Below are 17,435 nucleotides of genomic sequence, written 5' to 3'. Positions count from 1 at the left end.
AATGTTCACATGTTGAATGTTCACATGTTGAATGTTCACATGTTGAATGTTCACGTGTTGAATGTTCACATGTTGTGCTATGATGTGGGTAAGAGTTGGATCTTACAGCTGCATCATTCCAGAGAGTAGAAGTACACAAAGTCGTATTTTCTAAGTATCCAGTAGTTGAGTTCATGTTGTTACTTCCTTTCCACCACTGTGCCAAAAAAACATGATATTCATGTTTTCACCTATTCATGTGTTCTCCTGCGATGTGAACCGCTGGCCACTTATAGAAAAACTACCTCTTATTCAGATGTGAGTTCACATACGTACATTTCACTCATGAAATATCTATGAAGCACATGTGAGATGTGAAATGATCACATGGACTATGTGGCTGTGCTGGGGGTCGGTTTAAGACCTGCATTGACTTACCAAGCTGAGTAATGTGACCATAAGTGGTGTATAATAGCCACAACTGATATTATAAAGCTATAATAAATAACACTCCCGTTGTCAGCTCATGCAGTCGGCGGCCGTCAGCTCTGTTTGTGCACGGCCTCCTGCGACGCCGGCTCACACCAGTGCACATTTGCATAAGCTTTTGATTCACGCAGGTAGCTCTTCATTCACTTAATAATGGATCTGGAAGCCTGTGAGCGCCGCGCGTGCAACGCGGGGCGAGAGCGTTTGAAGTGAGCGCAGCTGCCGAGGTGCTTCACGCCGTCGGTCTGGAGGGCTTCAGCGTGTCGGGAGGAAGTTGCACTTTACTGAAAGCGTTTCCGTTCATAAGCCGAGACGAGGAGCCGGAACGTTCCACCGGCTGGTGGCGAGGTGTAAAGCTGCGCTCTCAGCGAAAGCGTTGAGGATTCTTTTAATGGCGCGTGGCAAAAAAAATCGCCTCATTTGCGGAATAATCCTCGTGACGCCGAGCATAAAGCAGAACTAGTGGCTATTTCAATGAAGGATGGCAGAAGTGTTAACTGTTTTTATGGAGATAAGCCACGCCCCCTTGAAGCAAATTTACCACATGAAGTCAAACAAGTAAGTTTCTTGGGGTTAAATATCATTTTGATTCAGTTCAGATTTTTTTATTTTCAACTTTCACTCCTTTTTTTGTTCCAGGTTCAGACTTTTGGTCTAGCTCTGGCATGGGGGCGTGGACTCAACGCCATGGGCGTGGTCTGAACTTCAGAGGCGTGGTCTCAGCTACAGGGGCGTGGTATCAACTAGAAGGGCGTGGTCTCAACTACAGGGGCGTGGTCTCAACTAGAAGGGCGTGGTCTCAACTAGAGGGGCGTGGTCTCAGCTACAGGGGCGTGGTCTCATGAGTGACAGCGTAACAAAGAAAGCCGATCATCCACCGAGTTACTTCTGACATGCTCTCATAACAATAACCTGCCGGAGCGTTTTAAAAACTTATGAAAAATGTTTTCCTGGAAATGATTGATGAGGAATAACCCTCTGAGATGTACCATCTGGTTCATGAAAGGTCCTCACAGGAGAAACCAACTGAACCGGACTAAATACTGAGAGCAGGCTTTTCTTCTGAAGCTGCTTTACTGACACACTACTATAGTCAAATTCATAAAAAAGAGTCAAAGCTTTTACATTGAGCGATACTACTTTACGATCATCACTCATAGCCCCTCCTTTTCTCATTCAGTGAACAACCTGGTCCTTTAGACCTCATTACATCCTGACTTGTTCAGTCTCTGGCAGCAATGGCCTCCCTTATGAAGCAGCGATGGACACAAACATCAACTCTTTCTCCTCCCAGCAGGCAGCACTGCTCTCTCTCTCCATTACACCTCACCGCACTCGTTTCAGACGCTCTTTACGACGCTCCGTTTGTTCTGCCCCCCGTCCTGTCGGGCCTTAATGCCTCTAAAGTTGATTAAGGTCAGTGTGTAGGTAATTGTCCACTATGGCCTTAGTGTAAGTAAGGCTGATGCTCAGAGACGCTGCCGCCGGCTGCCTCCTTCCTCGGCTGGAGGCGCTGATGTGCTTAGTATTGATTCCACTTGCAGTAAGTACAGAGAGCCTCTGTAAATCAAGCCTCGAACGGGACCGTTAACCAAGTGCCGGCAAATCACGTTTGACACGCTAACACTCGTGTGCGCCGATCAAACACACTGATACGCGATCGTGAAGCATCACATGACAGACTGAGCCGCCGTCCTGCGCCTCTTGGTTGTGCAGTAATCAATCACTTCTGCATGTTTGTCTCCAGTTCAAGCTGGATGCTTAGCATCCAGACCGAAAGCGGAAAATAATGCAAACTCAAAATTGTGCCTTTCGGGGGTCAGGGGCTCCGTACGGCATGCGCTCCTCCTGACTGCGGCGTGATACCCATCAGGTGGCCTTAATCGCCAAAAGTGACGATGGCGGGTAAGCCGGGCTCATCCTCTTGAAGAGGCTCATTTGGGAGAGAAGAAAGCTGCTTTAGAGTGTGATGGAAATTAAGAGAGAGGAGAAATTTGAGAGCAACAACCTGCGGGTTTCGCTTTCGGTGTTAATCCACCGTGTAGGCCAACGGCAAGGAATCTGCTGCTTTAATCCCACCACAGCGAGGGGGGAGTGGGTGTGTAATGAACCCGCCTGCTAACAAGGACACTGATTTTTGGCAGCGACGACTCCAGATCTCCTCCCCCCACCCCCCCACAAAAAAACAACAAAAAAACAAAACACTAAAGAGGCTGATTAAAGTAGGTTAATTGAAAATAAAAATCCACTTCTTCCTGCCACCGCTACCTCCTGATGAATCTCCCCCGGCACTGAAAAGATGATAGAGATGTTATATATTTAGACGCAGAGCAACAGCCTGTTGGCAACGCGTGCTTGTGTGAAAAAGCTATAAAAAAAATAAATTATCTTCAAATCACGTTGAGAGCGTGACGAGCTGCGTCTTTGAATACACTGAAAGCATCTTTCTAAACGCCTTTACACACCGGGGGCGCGAGGGATGAACAACAGCATGTGAGATGCTCGCCTGCCAATGTTTCGCGTCTTTTGAAAGGTAGATTGTGGAGCCTTTGTCAAGGTCGACAGGAGCAATAAACGGCCGGCCGAGCCTCCCCGTCGCCGCACAACACAGTTTACATAATCTATTCGGTTTATTTTTTACCACAAAATCACACATTTCACATCTGAAGGCTTTAAAATCTGTACTCATGACATCCTGTCCCAGGACCTCACATCAGATCAGGAACTACTCCCCGAATAAAGACAGTAAAACCCTTTCACAGGGAACAAAGGGAAGAAACCTTCACAGAGCAGCAGACAGGATGAGTAGTATATGTATGGTACACCAGTAGTATACACACAGACTGTGAGTAGTATACACACGGCACACGATCCAAATAGCCACAGTCCAAGGAAGAGGTAGAATATATATATCATGTAGAATGTTTCCCTTCTACGCATCGGGGTTGGTCGATGCCTTAATTAGCGGCATGAATGCTCAGAAAATCCTGCCTCTTTCTGCACAAATGAGCCGTGGATGTTATGCTGCTCACCGTTCGGTGAATGGAGGCGCTCACACTCCTGAAAAAGCCCCCTCGGAGTGCTTTTCCACCTCGCGCCATTCACACTCTTAACTGCGCAGCCTTCAGAAGCAATTTGGGGGGATAAGAGTCTCGCTCAAGGACACGAGGACGTGGCTCAGAGGACCGGCTCTCCCGTCTCAGCCAGAGTTTGGGAAAGAAAAGGTGGGAATTAGTTGCAGAAATGAATTGCCCACCTGGAGGATGAAGGCCGCATGCTGCCAAACACACAGAGCTTTTTTCGCCTGAGTTTACTCGCTCGACTTCATGTGGTGAAATTGCTTCTTTCGCTTTCTTTGCGGCGGAAAGGGGGCGTGGCTTTACGCCGTTAAAACTGTTACCGTTTCCACCATTAAAAAAACACTAATTGATATAATATTGCCATGCAAAAATATTGCTGTACTGATGTGTCCATGTTTGTGTGTGAAACCTTTGACTGCCCTTGTTGATCCACATTGTTAGTCACATCACTGTTAAATTGTCTTTATAGACGTCTTACCCACAATGCTTTGGGAAGCGAATAGAAACGGAGTAATGGAAGTTGGTTGGTTTAATGGAAGGAGACGCTGAGGGCCGCTGACTTGACAAACTGATGTTGTTGTGGTTATAGGAGCCACAGCCAGACCTCCATGCTCCCATGCTACAAGGCCATAAACACACACACACACACACACACACACACACTCGTGCATTTTAAGACAAACACGCAAATGCTCATGAATGATTCATGAGAAGAGGAATCACTGCTCGGTTCTCCTTCTGTTTTCCCATAACCGACCACTCCCTCATGCTCTCTAATAGCATCTTACACACACACACACACACACACACACACACACACACACACACACACACACACACACACACACACACACAACATGCAAAGCACCCACATCCAACTACTGAACACACAGACACACACACACTCGTCACAGCCAGCTCTTGCAGTTGATTTCATTGCTAGATAATTAAACAGAGTCTTGCTGTGCCTGTGTGTGTGCCCGTGTGTGTGTGCGTGTGTGTGCCCGTGTGTGTGTGTGTGTGTGTGTGTGTGTGTGTGTATGTGTGAGCTATGTCACCATGCATGCTACTCCTTCCACAACTTGCCAGCCGGCAGCAGCAGTGGAGCGCCGCGTCGCTCTCTCTTGTTTTACTGCGTTGCATCAGACCCTCGTTGCACCGCACGCCTGAGAGATCGACTTTTTATTGAGTTACAGAAGAGTCTTGAAGCAGAGATAACCCTCCTCTGCATACATTTTCATACGCTGCGTATCACAGGCACGTCTTCTGGAGCGGCGAGCCGCTAATGCGAAAGAAACGATCGCGGAGGAAGCGATGATGGAGAGCGGGGTTTCAAACAGATGTGTTCATCGTCTCCAGTCGTTCCGTAAAGAGCGGCGCTGCGTGGATGAGCGCGACGCCGCGGGGAACGCTACGTGGTGTTTGTGCTCCAAGTAGGTTGCCTCGATTTTGTTTTTTATTTGCGTCTGCACCGTAAAATGAGTTATAAGCCGACACTTTTTTTATTTACTCCTCAACTTTTCAAAGGTGCGGCTGATTTGTGGATTTTTTTTTTTTCCGGTTCTAAATTTAGCGGCAGATGCAGAGACAAACGGAACGAAACGCTCGTGAAATATTCCCAAATCCCTTCACGAGTGTAAACCAGGATCCTCTCAGCAGCAGCAGCCAAACTCCCTGAATTGGAAAACAGGTCTGCGCTAGTTGGCGAGCTAGTTGGCGAGCTAGCTAGCGCTCGCTGTTAGCTCACAGGCTCGCTGTTAGCTTACAAACTAGCTAGCGCTCGCTGTTAGCTCACAGGCTCGCTGTTACCTTACAAACTAGCTAGCGCTCGCTGTTAGCTCACAGGCTTGCTGTTAGCTTACAAACTAGCTAGCGCTCGCTGTTAGCTCACAGGCTCGCTCTTAGTTCTTCCTGCAATCGACCATTTAAAAAAAAACAAGATTCTGTCAGCGATCCAATTGTGAGAACTTCTAAAGGGTCGATCAGTAAAACCGTAGTTATGTTTGCAATCTTCCGATTCTAGTAAAACCCAACGTGCTCATGCAACCCATGGGTCGAGAACATCTTACAGTTTCATCTACAAACTAAGAGCACTAGAGAGGCGTAAAATATAAGGTTACACCTGCCGATCCATCAGTTTATGAACAAATTAATAAAACGAGGTATATCTACCAGTACCATTAAAAACATTAAAAGCCATGTTACCTTCATGGTTAACAATGAATCAAATAAAACAGGACAAATCCAAAAAAGGTACCTGTGTAGCTTTTAAATATTCACATTTAGCGTTTCTATTATCAGTTTATCAGTTCAGGAAGTGAAAGCTTTCAAGCTGAAGATCAAAACTCCTCCGACTGAAGCTTCTCGCTCTCCAGGACGCGGGAGATGTTGAACTAATGGAGGACGCAGGGCGGCCGGACGGCGAGCGTTGACGGTGGTGATGATGGAGGACAACAGAATACGGCCCTCACACCCTCAAGGGGCGAAGAAACCAACACATCCGAACACACAAACACAAACACACACACACACATAAACCAAACAAACACATAAGCGCCGGCGTGCCCGCGCAGCCCTTCAGGCTGTTGTCAGCGAGGCAAAGAAAAGACGCTAATGAGACCTGGCTCCCAGCATCCTTTGCACAATGAAACCAACACATTTAGAGGCTAGTTAATGACTCACTCCCTCTCTCTCTCTTCCTCTCTCTCTCTCTCTCTCTCTCTCTCCGCCGGCGTCTCCATGTGTGCGTTCGGTCTCCTCAACACGCCGAGGTCGGCGTCGCTTCTGACATTTTGGCGGCGTCTCTAAACGCGTTCAGACGTCTGCTTCCCCTCAGCTGCACCGCCTGCATCCAGATCACAGTTATCGAGCGCTGCATACGAGTACACACTGTACATATGTACATGTGTACTCTTTCATCCTAGTACTCTGTGACCCTTTGAGGCCAGGAGCAAATATTGTACAAGTAGCCCCATATTTCTATGTATTGTTTGAGTTGTGTTGAGAGGTCGTACATGAGGATCATATATTATTGTAGCTCAGATTTTTAGGGTTAATTTGATAACTAACATGATTTTTGTTTGTACCATGTGACCTGACATAAGCCGTTTCATTCCCCTTCTCTGCTCCTCATGTTAAGCTACATCTGAAATAACTTCCTGTCCTTTCTCTTTTTTCTGTTTCACGTCATCGTTTCAGAGGAAGTGTTGTTCGCTCAACTCGGGGTGGATTTCTTTCTCGGTTCGTACATTTAGATAATGAAAACATTGGCAACCAACCCTCCGAAATGAATTCATCAAACAGGAAGTTGTTAGTTGTCACTGCCTTGCAAAAAAAAACAAAACCAGAAAGACCCGTATGAGCGTTTCGCTGACCCGGTGCAGCCGGACGGTGTTTTGTGAGATGAAGTAAAAATCGATCATCGACCCATTTTGGAAAAACCTCTCATTTCACTGCAGCAGGTCTGGAGGGTTTGGCCGAGTCTCCAGCAGCGAGGCGTCCGTGTCGAGGACAAGAGGAGCGTCAACGCTCTGAGGAAGAGGAGGAGGAGGAGGAGGAGGAGGAGGAGGAGGAGGAGGATCTAGGTCTTTCTGCCGTGGGTTTGGCGTGAAATGAGACAAACAGAACAACGATGGAAAAAGCCCATCTTCTTCCCGATGGCCCCGTTATGTGGATCACACACAGGATGACGTCTACACTGTGTTATGTAAGAGCGCCGTGTACAGAGATAAATGCATAATAATAATATATTTATGTTGCCCTTTCCATGATACTCGCACAAAGCAGAGATCTTCAACCAGTGTGCCGCGTGACGTCGGCTGTGATCACTCAATCGGTCCCAAAAAATATTATTGAGTTGCTGCAAATACTTTTCCATTGTTGAGCGTCTGAACCTGCAACACAGCGGCTGTGCAAGTAGAGAAGTACTCTTCCACGCCAGCAGGTAGCGCAATACTGACCCAGCACACACGCTGTGTTGAGCTACAGTGTGACATGTTGTGACGTTTGTGGGTTGTTGGTGTGCCAAGAAAGCTTCTTCTTCTTCTTCTTCTTCTTCTTCTTCTTCTTCTTCTTCTTCTTCTTCTTCTTCTTCTCCAGGATACAACATACGCTGCTGTTTGTCTGGAAAGTGTTCTTACCTGCATCACCCCTGAAATACCTTTTTCATAAACTATGTAGATCGACTTTTCCTGCGGTACTTGTGATGGTTCGTAGTTCTTCGTAACGCTGCTCATTGTTCAGTCTGAGGGCCTGAGTTCAGCCCGCAGGCGGCGGAGGAGACGCCGCGATCAAACAGGAAGCGCCGCCTTGTTGTGGCGAGCCGGAGGTGTGCCGGGACGCCGAGACGGCTTTTCCTTTTTCTAAAGCCAGGAGTGCAACTGAGAAACAGGAGACAGATGAAGACGGTGTGTGTGTGTGTGTGTGTGTGTGTGTGTGTGTGCGTGTGTGTGTGTGCCGTTCCTCCCTGAAAAATCCATTTTTACATAATCGTGCAAATGTTATTTCACGACCGGAGAGGTGTTTGCCGCATTAAGCGCTTCACGCGGTTAAATCAGAGTACGACTTCTGCCAGATCTCTCTGATTCTGACGCACATCAGTTTACTGTGGAACACACACACACACACACACACACACACACACACACACACACACACACACACAAAGCAGCCAGAAAGTCGACTTTAACCAGATGACTTTCTATTGAATTAGGCCAAAGTGTGCATGTGCGTGTGTGTGTGTCGGGTTTTGTGTGTGTGCCCGAGGTGGTGATGGAAACATATTTAGTATTGAAGTGAACAGCGTGGATCCTGGAGAAATATTTCCACAGTCTGGAAATGAGAAACAGATGAGTTTTCGTCAGAAGTGAATATTTGGAAGAGACGCTCATTGAACACCACGACATGTTCCTCTCCAGCAGCACGAGTGTGTGTGTGTGTGTGTGTGTGTGTGTGTGTGTGTGTGTGTGTGTGTGTGTGTGTGTGAGAGTTTGAGGATTTGAAGATAAGGAGTCACTCTTCTCTCTACTTGTCATTGCTGACCTTTGACCGGGTCTGTAATGGTGGTCAAGGTTTCCATTCACACACTGATGGGAGGGTCTACCATCAACACTAACTAACATTCACACAACTATGACACAACAAACAACTTCATAGCTCCATTCTTTATAGTTTTAATCATGTTTTAGTGATGACTGCCAAATTTTTCACCTGATTTTGAGTCTTTTTTCAGGGTCCCCCATGTCACCTGTTTATGGTTTTATGCCTTGTACTGCTGTACTTGAATATATTTTAATGAGAAGTATATATCAGGTGGTAAATATACGCGACGTTCGTGATGGCGTGACTATTTTCCACGTTAGAGTTCTAGGGTTGAATGAACTGTAACTGTTGGGCCTACAAAGCAAACTAACGCGCTGCAACAGAACAATCTCCATCTGCAGACGTTCGGTTTCCCCAACTCCCCGACTGGTTAGAGGCATTTCGGGGGGTCATCTTGAAACTGTTAAACCACAGCAGGGACAGTGCCGGGGATTCAACACAAAGCTCTGAGGTCCTCAAACCAGAGCCCATCGAGCTCAGCTCCGCCTCGAGACTCTCGATCCGACTCGCTGAGGGACGAAAGGCAACACCCAGTGGCAGCGCGTCTGACTCCGAGTTCAGACTCACTGGTTCTTCAAGAGGATCAGATGACCGCAGAGCAACACATCTGGTCTCATACGGCCTCAGTATCCCCCACAGAACTCCACGGGGGACATGTTTGTCTCTGCAACGGCAAAGCGCTGATCCACTGTTCAGCGGACAGGATGGAATTAACAACGCTCCTCCTGGATCTGTGTTTCAGCTATCGCTCGGGGCAGTCCTTGCCGCTAAAGAGCTTTTTGTCTACCTCAGCGCTAACTGCCGCTACTGGATAGCGTTTCCCTTTCAGGCCTTTCACAAAGATTTAACGGAGAAAACCTCTGAAGGGAAAAAACGCTTCGGTTGGACTTCTTATGCATCCTGTGATGAGCGGTCCCTCGGGAATATCGTTTTTCTTTTTAAAGGGTCGTAAGCTAAAAAGGTTAGAAACCCCCGATCTAGCTTATGTGCGTGCTCTTTTAAATGTGCGCTGTTGCTTTGTCTTTCTATGTTCTTATTTTATAAAAGAAGGCTATGCATGTGGGTCAAGTAGTTGAAGTGGAGATTCTCCTGAAACTGATGTGATGGACCAGCTTCAGTGTCCAGAAGTGTCGCCTCTCTTTTGCTCTGTTGAAACTCAAAAAAACCATCAAAGACAATCTTGGGCTGCAGATTGCAGAGAGCACATTTCCGTTTAAAAACATAGTAAAAGACAGTAAAACTACTGTTGTAGTATCTTCAATAAAGTATTGTTACAAGTGCACAATGTTAATTCCCTAAAACATGAGAGAAATGTGCACATTCAGCACGGCGGGTGGGGTGAGGGTGTGACCCTGTAGGCGACGATTAACTATGTATTCCATAATTTAACTGCGCTTTGGACTAATTATTGCTTGGAGAGACTTTTAGTGGCTCGTGGGAGTCTGAAGCGTCCTGCTGAGGGAAGGGGTTCACATTGTGGCGACAATAGATGGTTTGGCTCAGTAATGTCTGGAGCTTTCTGTGTGGCGATCAGCACATACATAAATCTATACCCCTCTTAGGACGCCTGCATTCAAAATGGTCCATCCTGTCACTTTACCAATTACCTTATGCAATGATGTCCGGCCGCATTGGGATTTTTCAGGTACTAATATACAACAAATGATTTGTAATGCTTCATTAGACTCCTACGTGCTCGTAGGGATACAAAGAGGAGTCTTTTATTGAAATCTGACAGAGTAAAGTTTACTTATTAACGATCTGGTGAACATTAAGTACGCCCGGGCGTGACGTTTATGTAATTACATAAACTTAATGGTAAGTTTATTTTTTTCTGTTCAGATAGAACTCTTCCCACAATCCTTTGCTGTATTTCAGCAATTTAAATGAAGTTAATTAACGTTGTGGTTCCGGAGATCCTTTAGCGAACGTCACTTGATTTATTCTTCTCTTTTCTTTGCCCGATAATGGCCGCCGAAAATTAGCAAAATACAATCCTGGCACAGTGTGTAGATCTGTGGCCACTGTATCCACTAAAGTTTGGGTTGCATAATAAGCCCCGCTGGGGGTTTGGTATGGAAACTGTAGGGGTCAAGATGTGAGGAAACATAGGATGCTATGACCTTGGATAGGAAAGATACCATGCCTCAGAGTAGAGGTAAGCACTATTGGTTTAAAATCAGTTTAAAGGCTCCCTCCTTACTAATGTGGCAGCTAAGTATTGATAATTGATGTCTCATGTAATAGATATTACATCCAGACAAATGCAGCCTCCACACTATTTTAAATTGAATGATGCCGTGTCGAGCATGATGAACTGTGCACTTGTAAGAGGATAGATGATTACTCGTAGTCTGTGAGCTTCACCTTCAGATCGGTCTGCTTTGCCCCCTTTTACTCTGTCAAGACAGGTTCATTTTAACATGTTTTAATAGAAATGAAGACGTATCCTGACAAAGAAAAGGCCCAGAGGCCCACAGCAAAAATATTAAAACATACAACAATATGTTCATGGATAAGGAAGCCTAACAAGGTCACCAAGAGATGAGAAACAACTTGATGACAGATCATTGTTTTAGTGTATTTTACAGCTTATTTAAGACATGGGTTAAAACCCACTCGCTAACACAAGAGATGCTAACAGAGAGCTAAGACAAGAGATGGTAAAAGAAAGCTAACACGAGAGATGATAAAAGAAAGCTAACACATGAGATATTAACAGAAAGCTAACACGAGAGATGATAAAAGAAAGCTAACACATGAGATATTAACAGAAAGCTAACACAAGAGATGGTAACAGAAAGCTAACAGGAGCGATGGTAACAGAAAGCTAACACAAGAGATATTAACAGAAAGCTAACACAAAAGATGATAACAGAAAGCTAACACAAGAGATGCTAGCAGAAAGCTAACACAAGAGATGGTAACAGAAAGCTAACACAAGAGATATTAACAGAAAGCTAACACAAAAGATGCTAGCAGAAAGCTAACACATGAGATATTAACAGAAAGCTAACACAAGAGATGCTAGCAGAAAGCTAACACATGAGATATTAACAGAAAGCTAACACAAGAGATGCTAGCAGAAAGCTAACAGGAGCGATGGGGCGTTGGTCTCAGCGTTGAGGCGTTCAGATGGAGGCAGCCGGTTGCTTTGGTAGCACGCTGGTTTCCTGACCGCGCAGGAAGAGATGAAGGCTGCTGTGAGGTCAGTCGATCTCACATAAGGAAAGAGCAAGCGCACTGAAAAACACAGATAGCGAGGGATGAAAGCTGCAGCGGCACAAAGTGGGAGAGAACAAAATGTGAAAAGCTATCCACGGAAAAGAAACTGGGACAGCTGAGCATTGGAAAGAGTTCAGGGGACGGCGGATGTAATATTTTCTTTTCACCAGGCGAGAGAAAAGAGATAGAGGACCGGGAGTGAAAAGAAGGGAAAATGGCTATTTCTGTGGAGATTGCAGCTCACTGTGACACAACACACACACACACACACAGACACACACACACACTCAGTGACCAGAGCGAGGGAGATGGAGAGAGCAGAGGAGGGCAAAGTTTGCAAAATCCTTCACTCCGGGGACTGAAGAGACGGAGAGAGAAAGAGAGAGAGAGAGAGGGATGGAGGAGAAGGAAAGCAGAGGACAGAGATTAGTGGCGGGGGCTAACCCAGGGGACAGTGGAGTGGCCTGCCAGTGGAAATGCATCATGGGTATTATATATTGTGGTTGTGTGTTTTGGCTCGGAAAGTGAGAGACCATTTATAATTCAGGGTGACTAGTACCACCCGAGGCAGACACTCTCAATCTAGCTTAACGCTCGTTCCCTTTCTTCTATTCTTCCCCTCCTCCTCCTCCTCCTCTTGTTCTTCCTCGTTTTTCTCCCCAGAAGCGACTCTCTGTCGCTCTCTGTCTCGTTGTTATCTTGTGTTTGTTCGCCTTTTTTTCTTTCTCTCTCCAGAGCCACTCCGTCCTTTCCCCTCCAGTTTTGGGGGTTTTTGGCTGTGAAGGAATAAAACAAAGTCCTCATATAAAGGCAGATAAAACCTCTCTGAGCAGAGAGCAGAGGGGACAGGAAGCAGCCGTACGGCGCCGCGAGTGCCGCCGGGTTAGCTTAGCGTAGCTTAGCCGCCACTCGACGGCCTCGTTGAGGCGTCCAGTCAGAAAAAGTGGTAGAAACGACATTTCAGGGCCAAATAATGAAAATGCACGGAGAGTGAGCGCCAACCCTCCGGCCGCTCCGTGTCTCAGTGGCTCGTCTTTTGAGCCACGAGCTCGGTGGTTTGATCTCCGGCCCTAATCTGCGCGTCCGAGCGTCCGCGAGCGAGACGCTGAGCCTCGCGTTGCTCCACAGAACGAGGTCATTGCACAGATCCTAATGCATTTCACGGGTTTTATTTTACACCCCGGATCATCTCTAAAAAAAGAAACAGAGGTCTCGGTGTTGACACGACGCACAAAGCTTATTTACTCAACAAGAAAAACATGGAAACACACCAGTTCATTCTTGTAGTGCAATTTATTATTTATTTTTTGCATCAGGAACAATGAAACCGGCGTCAATACACATGATTATCTGTGGAGATGATATCTAAGTAAAATGTGTGGAAACATGGTCCATCAGCTTTGAATGTGTGAACCACACAGCTCATGCAGGAGGAGTCCTGGATCTGCTGCATGAGCTCCAGACCTCTTGAGTCTTCGTAGGAACCCCAAATTAATTCCAATACTTGTGTTTATTGTATGTATTTGTTCAGCAAAGTCTTGGGAAAAAAATGTTTATTTGCAAAAAAATCACTTTTAAAAGATATATTGATAATAACTACGAACATCTAGCATGATATGAGCCAGATTCCCCAAAAATGCCTCCTGGAGCGGTCAATAAGACACCTTTTTGGAAAGATTAGGACCTAAAGAATCAGAATCTGCAACAAAAATCACAATAAAACAAAGACTTGGTCTGTTAGGAAGGAGTTTCAGTCAAAAAACTGTGTTGTTCTGTTCAAAAATGGAAAAAAATAAGTTTTTTATGCCAAAAGACTGTCTGAATGGGGCATGCTGGGACTTATAATTGGCGCAGGACTGTGCATATCGGTAACACGAGTTAACTTCAGTTCACGGTCAGAGCCGGTCTCATGGCAATGTGACAATATCAGACACTGAAACTGATATTTAAGTCATTTAAACTTGTTTTCAAGAAGTTTTGCTGCTCTCATCTCTTGTACTAATACGCTGAAGTAGAAGAAGTACAAACATTTTCAAGACATCTCAACTGTCCTTAAATCCACACGACGCCCCTCTTCCCCGTCCTGCTCAGGAACAGCTGATTCACTTGGCGGCGCTTTGTGCTCCGGCACGTTGTGTAAATTCCTGGAAAGCTATAAGCAGAAAATGAAAAAGTCAGCAGAAACTAATATATGTGCTCAGACGCCTGAGAGACTGCATTATTTATAGCCGCGCACATCTCCTCCTCCCCGCGTACGATGCCACACGCGTGTTGGTGGGTTTAATGCTAATCTTTGCCCAGAGTGGAGAGAAAAAAAGGCTTTTAAGCAGAGAAACTTAATGATTATTCTGATATTCTCTCAGGTGTTTCCTTTAAAGACACATCAGCGAGGGGCTGAAGCTGCGTTTCTTCAGCAGTGTAATCCGGCTGCAGGAGATTTGGAGTCGTCTAAACACCTCGCTCACAACACACACACACACACACACACACACACACACACACACACACACTTCAGTGCTCCTTGTGCGCCCCCAGTACAGCCAAAGTGTGTCGGGTAGAATCCGCCCTCACCGCGTCCATTGTCTGCTTCCTCCGCGGCAGCGAGCGCAGACAAAACAAAAGGCCGAGTTGTCCGAGGCCCCGTCTGCGCGGGACAAAGGGCCTCGGACGTCTCGCACGTCACGTGTTGACCCTCGTGAAGGAGGCCGAGAGGACGAGTCCCGCTGTGGGCGGAAGCAGCGGCGGTACGCTTCATATGTAATGCAGCCGGGTGGCAGACCAGTCACAGCAGACGGGCAACAGGAAGGAGGGGAAGGGTCTGAAAAGTGGGCATCGCTATCCTCCAACACACACACACACACACACACACACACACAATGGGTTTTGAAGCTCTGTGTTATGACTCAATATTGCTGGTGACCTATTTTCTTTTACATTGGGGTTAAACATGACGCAATCTGACGTATTACAATCCTTATTTTGAGCGCTAATCAATACTGAACCATGTTTTTTTTTATGTGAATTAGTTGATATAGAAAGTTTTCTAAAGCCCCACATCTTCTACAACCTTTATGAAATAATATCAGCCCAACACAGAGATAGCACACTTTACCGTTAGCCGGTTTCAGGAAGCTGCGACAGGAAGCGTCTGCAGCGGCTAACGGACGCGGCTAACGGACGTACTGAAGTTACAACACGGCTTTGTGGTGCGTTGCAGTCATTTGCACATTAAAAGAATATGAATTAAAACAGGATGAATATGGAATAACGCGACTGTGACGCACACATCTTGTCGTTGGCATATTCGCGCGCGTGGGGATGCTACGACCAGGAGCTGAAGGGAGGAGCTCAGCGTGGTCGGGTTGTGTCTGCTGAGGGACGAGCTGCAGGGTGAATCCAGGCCATTCACTCGCATTAATTCACTCGCATTAATTCACTCACTTCAACTTCAGCTTCTTCTGCGAAGCCGAGAACTTGTGATGATTAAACGAGCGGCGCCGTGACCCGTTGAGACTCCGTGGCGTCCGTCACATCGACCCTGAGACACGGAGCTACCTGCAGGAAGAGGGGAGGGAGGATTGTCATCTTCCTCGTGGTTTCATGTTGCTTTCGAGCATCAGAGCGTCACGCGTCCCTTCACACGCTGACTGGTTGAAAAAAAAACTTCAAAAGTTTGCAGCAACTCTGTTTGATGTGTTCATTCAAATTAATTATGAATTATGAAACAAATAAATCCAGACTTTTTTTCACGTTTTTGACTCATTAGCACTTCACACGTCAAACACTCTGATACACGTGCACGCCCATGGTCACGTGCACGCCCATGGTCACGTGCATGCCCATGGTCACGTGCACGCCCATGGTCACGTGCACGCCCATGGTCACGTGCACAGTCATCAATGTAACTTGTGTATTTTGGCTGTGTTCAACCCAATAACACTAACGTCAAAGATAGTCACACCATCACTACCGTCGGGTATATTTCACCTGATAAAATATAATAAACATATTAAAGTACAACAATACAAGGCAAGTTGAAGTACTCTTCCTTTATTTTACCCCGTAGAACTTTGCATAAAACCTTAAACAGGTGTCATGGGGGGATCCTGAAAAAAGACTCAAAATCAGGTGAAAAATTAGGGAATCGTCAATAAAATATGATTAAAATATAAATATTGGAGCTATGAACTTGTTCGTTGGTCGGGTCGTTGCTGGGACATGTGAGTCTCGTCCTGTGAAGGAAAAGTCAGAATAGAAGACAATAGAATCCTGTGGGGCTGCAGACTTTAGTGCGTTTAAGTGATCAACGGCGTGCAAACGGGTTTTTATGTCCCATCCATCGTCCCCATGTGCCGCCACACAGATGCATTAATGTGTTCGCCGGAGGAGAGTCAGAGGACGGCGGCGACGTTAATCAGCAATAATCCTGGCGACCAGACGGAGAGTTTGTTATGGAAAACATTTTGAATGTTACTCTCTCCTTGTGGCGTCACAGGCGTGCGCAGAATGACCAGCAGAGCCGGTGGGAAGGTAGTGATCACAGCGATGGAAAACCCAAATGTTGGCGTGAGCTTTGATGTGCTGATGTGTGTCCTGAAGGAAAGGGATGTTCCTCCAAAAAAAACACTTTTTTACCATATTTTGAGCCAGATTCCCTAAAAAAGCCTCCTCAAACTGTTTGGTTCAGGGCCCTAACAACAGCTCACATACTAATAACACACCTTTTTGAGAAAATGAGGTCCTAAAGAATCCGAATCTGAAACAAAAATCACAATCCAACAAAGCCTTGTGGTGTTAGGAAGGAGTTTCAGTAAAAAAAAACTGTGTCGTTTTGTTCAAAAATGGAAAAAGTACGTATTTTATGCTAAAAGATGGCCTGAATGGGGCATGCTGGGTATTGAAATGGGCGCAGGAGTGTGCGTATGTGTGATTGAAGAGCGTTCCACGGGTTAACTTAAAAAAACTCACAAAACCAACAAAGCATTTGGTCTGTGTCGTTCGGTTCAAAAATGGAGAAAGAAAAATAGCCGTGTGCACAAGCACACGTGTGTGTTACATCTCATCTCCCACCAGCACACACAGCAGAACACGTATGTTCAGCTCTGAGTCGCTCTGCAGAGGACACACGGCACCAGCGTAAATATGATTTATGGTTCATTGTTGGACCGGGTCGGACGCGTGGAGATGAAACATCAGAGTGTGTTAAGTTCGACCTCCATGTGTTCATGAACGCCTGTGTGGAGTGGAAAGAGGCGCACGTGATAGCATTATTCATTTAAATTGCTTTCCTCCCCTTCTTTCCTTTCCTCCTTTGTCCTCTCCTTCCTTTTCCTCCTCTCTCCTCTTTACCTGTTGTCTTTCTCTCCCCTCGTCCTTCTCCATCTTTCTGCTTTTCATGTCGTTACTTCACTCCCTCCAGTCCTCACTTCTCCTTTTTATTGCTCCCATGCCTCCTCCTCGCCTCCTTTTGCACTTTACTACTTCCTCTCTTCTCCTTTCTCCCCTCCTCCCCCGTCACCTCTCCTCTTAGCCTTGTTTCTTCTCTCTTCTCTTTTCGCTCCT

Source organism: Clinocottus analis, unplaced genomic scaffold, assembly GCF_023055335.1.
Source record: "Clinocottus analis isolate CAN_PGR_092001 unplaced genomic scaffold, fCliAna1.0.p SCAF_10, whole genome shotgun sequence".
NCBI classification, from domain to species: Eukaryota; Metazoa; Chordata; class Actinopteri; order Perciformes; family Cottidae; genus Clinocottus; species Clinocottus analis.
This window is presented reverse-complemented; position numbering follows the sequence as displayed.